Below are 8366 nucleotides of genomic sequence, written 5' to 3' on the forward strand. Positions count from 1 at the left end.
CCCCGTGACAATGATGATGATGATGATGATGATGATGATGATGATGATGATGATGATGATGATGATGTTGATGATGATGTTGATGTTGATGATGACGTTGATGATGATGATGATGACGACGGTGACAATAATTATGATGATGATGATGGTGAAATATGTTATGCTGGTATCTGAGATTATATTTAAGGCTCATGCACGCTTTCGTGGACACACAAATCAGTTGTCTGGGCTGCCAGTTAATAGTCACCTAATAGCCATCTCTGCCACCTAACGACTACTACTACGTACCATCTACGGTTTAAAGACATAACGCCTGGTTTCCATTCATCGTGTAACGCGTCGGCAAACGTCGAAAACTGGCACCCAAAAAAAAATATCTCATTTTTTCGGGGAATATGGTCTCAGACAGACTGCGTTGGTTTAGTTAATATTTTCTAACTTCCGGCATGGTCGCCATTTTGACACCGCTTTGTTCAGAGTGGACATTCGTTTGTTTGTTTGTTTATACATATCTTCGTGATTATATCCAATTAAGGTTCAAGCACGCTGTTCTAGGCACACAACTCAGCTCTCTGGGCTTTCTGTCCAGGACTGTGTGTTAAGAGGTTAGTCTGTTAATGGTTAGTGTGAGAGAAGTCGGTGTAGTGGCATTATTACACCTATCCACCGAGTTGTTAAATCTCTTCCGGAGTGGGTGCCAGTACCGAGTTTCGAACCCAGTACCTAACAGGCCTATAGTCCGGTAGCCTAACCACTCCAGTACCGGGAACTGTTGGCCATTAGTGTGTTGAGTAATGCTTTTATTCCTTTAGAGGATGACGCTTCCCTCAGATGGAGACAGCGCAAATTAATTAGTTCAAGAGCGCTCTTTCCGCTCCCCAGGTGCAATTACACAGCGCTAGCCACCGTCAAGTGTTTTATTGGCCGATCCACATCAGCCCCAGTCGACAATAATTGAAGACATTTGGCGACAATTGGAGAATTCGACAAACAGCGAAAGAAAAAAAAGATTAAAGATTTTTTCATTTTATCTGCTATTTAGATAAAATCAAATTGTTGAAGATTATGCTTGTGAGTTGCTTGTGAGTATCTATAATTCACAAGATTAATCTGATTAATAAAACCGTTAAATGAATCACAAATCATATCTCTCTACAAACCAGAGTCAACGGGATGTTTTGACAAGGTTGTAAATGTTACCACGACGGAAACTAGCGCCCCCTCCGGTTGCCCCAACAAGGTTTTGATGTTAGATTTTGTCATAATAATTATTTAGATGCATATTCCCGCCCCCCCCCCCCCCCCCTTCCAACTCCACCGCCGAAATCTAATAAAGATTATGATATTTTGACCTCTCTGTCCATGTTCGTTAGGTACAAGTTTTTTTTTTTTTCAAAACCAATCTTTGTATGTTTCTGCTTATCAGTATGTATTTTGTTTTCCACTCCGAGACGGTAGGTAGTTTTGCCTTTCTTCGTGTCTCATTGTAAAGAGTTAATTGCGACTGATCTACAATGAAATATTTATGTCTGGCCAAAGACTTACTTATCTCCATTCTTGCGCGAGAGTTCAGGTGCTGGGAACATATCCATCTTACTCTTTTACTTAACATACCTATTTTCTTAAGAGCAAGGGTGATTTAAAGGGACGCCGGTGAATGCTTTTAAAAGAAATACATTGAGCTGATTTAGTGCTGGTGAATGACGCATTCATGTGCATGTTCGTTAAAGCTCGTTCATACTAGACTGACGCGACGTGCGCTGTGCGGCTACGAAAATTAAAATACATTACTGAGAGCATTCATACAGGGGCGGGACGTAGCTCTGTGGTACAGCGCTCGCTTGATGCGCGATCGACTCTGGGATCGATCCCCGTCGGTGGACGCATTGGGCTATTTCTCGTTCCAGCCAGAGTACCACGACTGGTATATGAAAGGCCGTGGTATGTGCTATCCTGTCTGTGAGATGGTGCATATAAAAGATCCCCTGCTGCTTATCGAAAAGAGTAGCCCATGAAGTGGCGACAGCCGGTTTCCTCTATCAATATTGTGTGGTACTTAGCCATATGTTCGACGCCATATAACCGTAAATAAAATATGTTGAGTGTGTCGTTAAATAAAGCATTTTCTTCATCCATTCATACAACCACAGACCACAATTATTTGCGCTATATTTTTCTATGGTAGCTAGTAGGTAGGTAAGTAGGTAGTTAGGCAGGTAGGCAATGTGCTAATTCAGAACAAGCTGTTGTAGCCCACGGCTGTCATGGCCGCAGGTATCGACTTTCGCCGGTTTCTCCGCTCAGGACAGGAAAGGGTTTGGGAAGTGGTGGGAGCGGGGGTTAAGACAGGGGGTCGCCCGCGCTGACATTTGCAAGGGAGCACAAGAGAAGGTGCTATTGAATTTGCAAAATTAATCCCCGTAAGTTTAAAGTCAAATCGAAAATATTGCATAATTTCGTGAATGTAATTTTTACGCATACAAATTTAGAACGATTCATCGAAATTAAAATAGAGCTACTTGGTTGATTTGACTTAGTTGATTGCTATTTGGTTGATTTGACTTAGTTGATTGCTATTTGGTTGATTTGACTTAGTTGATTGCTATTTGGTTGATTTGACTGAGTTGATCGTGCTCCAATGTTTCTATACAGCGTTACGGCTTATGTAGACTGTTAGCGACGCGTTCGTGCGGTCCAGCTGTTGCTCGCATGTGTATACACACCATATTATATAGTCCATGAGCCAGAGGGGTCGGTCGGTACCATCTGTATTTTTTAACTTTACAGAAAAAAGTGTTATATGAGACCCGAATCCTCAAAATATTTCAATATTGATAACATATCTGAATTCTCCAATCCATTAACTCCCAATCCGCCACGTTTTGTATTCCTAAATGTCCTGACAAATATTTACAATTCTTTTAATATAGTCACTCTTTTTAACTATTCTGTAAAAATATAACTGCCGTGGAGATGGGGGTAGGGTCACAAAACGGGTAGATACACACAGAAAGCTGTGAGTCCTGCAATGCTATCATAACATTTCCATCCCTATGGATGTAGGCCTTGACAAAAATCACTGTGAGCATTCGTCCCACCAGATGGTACCCAGTTAACCAGATGTTGGGTCTTTGTAGACGCACGTATCGTACACATCCAGTCTAGACGCTGTCACTGAAACTAATGTATTTTGATGCTTTATTATTAGTCTTTATTATTAATCTATGGGAGCCTTTGGGTACGAAGCGGCGCACGGCGAGGCTACACAAATTAAAAGCATTCATACGGCCGCAGACAACAATTATCTACGATGTATGTTTCCAAATAGCGCTAGTGGTTATAGCTCTTTTTAAATTGCACCTTTCGCCTGTCCGGGGGCCACAGATCCTGAAAAGAACATACCCCCTCACCCCACCCCTCCCACACTATCACCATCACCACCACCAAAACCACCACCACCACCACCACCACCAACAACAACAACAACAACAAATAAAAAACAAATTACCCTCCAATAATAAAAATAATACTAATAATAAAAAAAAAATTAAAAATTAAAAAGCTGTTATTTTAATGCACGAATATTTTTTTTAATATTGTTTTGTATCGTCAATCCTTCCGTTGATAGGGGCGAGACGTAGCCCAGTGGTAAAGCGCTCGCTTGATGCGCGGTCGATTTGGGATCGATCCCCGTCGGTGGGCCCATTTGTCTATTTCTCGCTCCAGCCAGTGCACCACGACTGGTACATCAAAGGCCGTGGTATGTGCTATCCTGCCTATGGGATGGTGCATATAAAAGATCCCTTGCTGCTAATCGAAAAGAGTAGCCCATGAAGTGGCGACAGCGGGTTTCCTCCCTCAATATCTGTGTGGTCCTTAACCATATGTCCGACGCCATATAACCGTAAATAAAATGTGCTGAGTGCGTCGTTAAATAAAACATTTCCTTCCTTCATTCCGTTGATAGACAATGGATTATTACTGTATTTATTCCCCATCAGGCGCGGATCGAGAGGGAGGGCGCTGGGGTAGTGTGGGTGCGTATTCCAATGATATTTCGACAATCTCCGTTAAGTTACGAAAATGACCGGAAACGTTACGTGACATCAACAATCCTTTGACGTTTTAATTAATATGCTTACTGGTGTCAAAGCGATACTACGTACATTTGTTTCTGACTATAGTTTTAACTTCAGAAATGTGCAAACAGAATCGCTGTTTGACATTTAATAATCATATTTACTGTATTTTAAATGTGTATAATGTAAAATATCTCTGCATGGATCTAATACTAATTAATGACGACAGCTAACAACTGTGCTGTTATGTTGACATGTTCTACGAGGACTGACGGGTCATACAGAGGTAAGCGTTTGATTCTTTGTTTGAATCTTTGTTTGTTTTTCTTTGTTTGTTTCTTTGACTGTTTGTTTATCAGGACATTTGAACTTGGAGATGAGATGCGTAGGCATTCAGTGGCGGATCCAGAAAATCCATTTAGAGGCGGGAGGAGGGGGAGTAGGGGCAGTGACCTGAGGTGGAATGTCAGTGGAACTGTGGAGGTTTGGAGGGGATCGTAAAAAAATGAAAATGAATATATAATAAAATTATAACCGTCGCAAAATTTAGGGGGTGGGCGGGCCCGTGGGCCCCCTAGATCCGCCTCCGGCATTGGCGTAGCAAGGATTGTATATTAAGGGGCCACCGACATTGTGTGTGTGTGTGTGTGAGAGAGAGAGAGAGAGAGAGAGAGAGAGAGAGAGATAGAAAGAGAGAGAGAGAGAGAGAGTGTGTGTGTGTGTGTGTGTGTGTGTGTGTGTGTGTGTGTGTGTGTGTGTGTGTGTGCGCGCGCGCGCGCGCGTGAGTGTGTGTTTCAGTTTTAAATGCGTCGAAGTGTCATTAAACAAATATTCCATTTATTTCCTAAGTTGCCCGCCCTAACAAGCACCCTGCTGCGTATTATAACCATAACACGAAAACTGCCGCAGACCTGAAATAACAACACAATAAACAATGTAAACTAAATACGTCATCGGATTAGTTTGTAAACAAGAAGAATCAGTACACCGACTAAGAAATGTTTTTTCCTGGAAATTAAATGTTGTGACCAAATACGTATCTGATTATTTTGTGAACAAGCAGAATGATTAAACTGACTAAGAAGTTAACAAGACAACAAACCTATAAACTAAATGCTGTGACCAAATACGTATCTGATTATTTTGTGAACAAGGAGAATGATTAAACTGACTAAGAAGTTAACAAGACAACAAACCTGTAAACTAAATGCTGTGACCAAATATGTATCTGATTATTTTGTGAACAAGCAGAATGATTAAACTGACCAAGAAGTTAAGAACACCAAAAAACTGTAAACTAAATACTGTGACCAACTGCTGTGACCATGTAAACTAAATACTGTGACCAACTGCTGTGACCATGTAAACTAAATACTGTGACCAACTGCTGTGACCATGTAAACTAAATACTGTGACCAACTGCTGTGACCATGTAAACTAAATACTGTGACCAACTGCTGTGACCATGTTAAATAAATACTGTGACCAACTGCTGTGACCATGTTAAATAAATGCTGTGACCAACTGCTGTGACCATGTAAACTAAATACTGTGACCAACTGCTGTGACCATGTAAACTAAATACTGTGACCAACTGCTGTGACCATGTTAAATAAATACTGTGACCAACTGCTGTGACCATGTAAACTAAATACTGTGACCAACTGCTGTGACCAACTGCTGTGACCATGTAAACTAAATACTGTGACCAACTGCTGTGACCATGTAAACTAAATACTGTGACCAACTGCTGTGACCATGTTAAATAAATGCTGTGACCAACTGCTGTAACCATGTAAACTAAATACTGTGACCAACTGCTGTGACCATGTAAACTAAATACTGTGACCAACTGCTGTGACCATGTAAACTAAATACTGTGACCAACTGCTGTGACCATGTAAACTAAATACTGTGACCAACTGATGTGACCATGTTAAATAAATACTGTGACCAACTGCTGTGACCATGTAAACTAAATACTGTGACCAACTGCTGTGACCATGTAAACTAAATACTGTGACCAACTGCTGTGACCATGTAAACTAAATTCTGTGACCAACTGCTGTGACCATGTAAACATGTTAAATAAATGCTGTGACCAACTGATGTGACCATGTAAACTAAATACTGTGACCAACTGCTGTGACCATGTAAACTGAATACTGTGACCAACTGCTGTGACCATGTAAACTAAATACTGTGACCAACTGCTGTGACCATGTAAACTAAATACTGTGACCAACTGCTGTGACCATGTAAACTAAATACTGTGACCAACTGCTGTGACCATGTAAACTAAATACTGTGACCAACTGCTGTGACCATGTTAAATAAATACTGTGACCAACTGCTGTGACCATGTAAACTAAATACTGTGACCAACTGCTGTGACCATGTTAAATAAATACTGTGACCAACTGCTGTGACCATGTAAACTAAATACTGTGACCAACTGCTGTGACCATGTAAACTAAATATTGTGACCAACTGCTGTGACCATGTTAAATAAATACTGTGACCAACTGCTGTGACCATGTAAACTAAATACTGTGACCAACTGCTGTGACCATGTAAACTAAATACTGTGACCAACTGCTGTGACCATGTAAACTAAATACTGTGACCAACTGCTGTGACCATGTTAAATAAATGCTGTGACCAACTGCTGTGACCATGTAAACTAAATACTGTGACCAACTGCTGTGACCATGTAAACTAAATACTGTGACCAACTGCTGTGATCATGTAAACTAAATACTGTGACCAACTGCTGTGACCATGTAAACTAAATACTGTGACCAACTGCTGTGACCATGTTAAATAAATAATGTGACCAACTGCTGTGACCATGTAAACTAAATACTGTGACCAACTGCTGTGACCATGTAAACTAAATACTGTGACCAACTGTTGTGACCATGTAAACTAAATACTGTGACCAACTGCTGTGACCATGTAAACTAAATACTGTGACCAACTGCTGTGACCATGTTAAATAAATACTGTGACCAACTGCTGTGACCATGTTAAATAAATGCTGTGACCAACTGCTGTGACCATGTAAACTAAATACTGTGACCAACTGCTGTGACAATGTAAACTAAATACTGTGACCAACTGCTGTGACCATGTAAACTAAATACTGTGACCAACTGCTGTGACCATGTAAACTAAATACTGTGACCAACTGCTGTGACCATGTAAACTAAATACTGTGACCAACTGCTGTGACCATGTAAACTAAATACTGTGACCAACTGCTGTGACCATGTTAAATAAATGCTGTGAAATCGATTAAGAACACAAAACAAACAGAACAAAAAAAAACGAAAAAAACCTGTCAAATCTTCTTTTTTAAATAACCTACTATAAAGGTATAAAACTTTTACCGCCAGTCAGGAAAGAGATGACGAAGTTGGTTAACAGGAAAATGGGAACTAAAAACAGTTGAAAACATGATGTCACTGAACTCTCTCTCATTGACCGCATTGTAATTCATCAAATAATGCCATTACATCGACGTTTACGCATATAATGTGTTTATTTTGTTCTAATTTAACAGATACTAATGGAAACTACAACTGCAAACGCGACACAAATCATTCAGCTGTAAACTGTCTGCGTTGAATGTCAGCGAACTTTCATTAAGTATTGTTATTATCGAGGGTCGTAAGCAGGGCCGGATTTAGACCTTAGGAGCACTTCAGGTTCGGGGGCCCCTAAACATAGAAATTAAATTACATGACAAATAAAAAAAATGAACTAATTTTGTAATAATATATATTTTTTTAATAAAGGAAGTCCTTAGTTTTTTTTTTTTGGGGGGGGGGAGCTCTGGCAGGGGTCCCGGGGCAATTGCCACTTTTGCCCCCTTATAAATCCGGCATTGGTCTTAAGTAGCCCAAAATAAATAGGTTAGTGAAATTGGTCCTGGGTTCATTTTATCAGTTCCCACAGACAGAAAAGCACACACCACGGTATTTGACCAGTTGTGGTGCACTGTTTGGAACGAGAGAAAAAAATAAAAACAGTTGAATAGATCCACCGATGTGGTTCGACCCCCTGTGATGCAAGCACTTCAGGCGATCGCTCAACCGACCCAGAGACGGGTAAAAACATAATAAAACAATGGGTCCAGAGAGGAGGTTCAATTGTCCGCCAAGCTCTCGAACGGTAGAGTACTCGAGCTAAATATATATGTCACTCGTGGGGCACTTGGTGAGACGGTAAAATTAATCCCAATCCAACGACCGCCATACATTTGGTTAATCAGGCCCGCAGGAA

The 8366-nt window shown here is 40.7% G+C and overlaps 1 long non-coding RNA gene across 1 annotated transcript; it reads left to right on the forward strand.

Annotated features, from left to right (window-relative positions):
* The first annotated feature begins 4179 nt into the window (after nucleotides 1–4179).
* On the forward strand, nucleotides 4180–7730 carry LOC121379019. The gene is made up of 2 exons (XR_005958796.1): nucleotides 4180–4365; nucleotides 7645–7730. It is a non-coding gene; the product is annotated as an uncharacterized LOC121379019 (long non-coding RNA).
* Nucleotides 7731–8366: the final 636 nt, after the last annotated feature.

Source organism: Gigantopelta aegis, chromosome 2, assembly GCF_016097555.1.
Source record: "Gigantopelta aegis isolate Gae_Host chromosome 2, Gae_host_genome, whole genome shotgun sequence".
NCBI classification, from domain to species: Eukaryota; Metazoa; Mollusca; class Gastropoda; order Neomphalida; family Peltospiridae; genus Gigantopelta; species Gigantopelta aegis.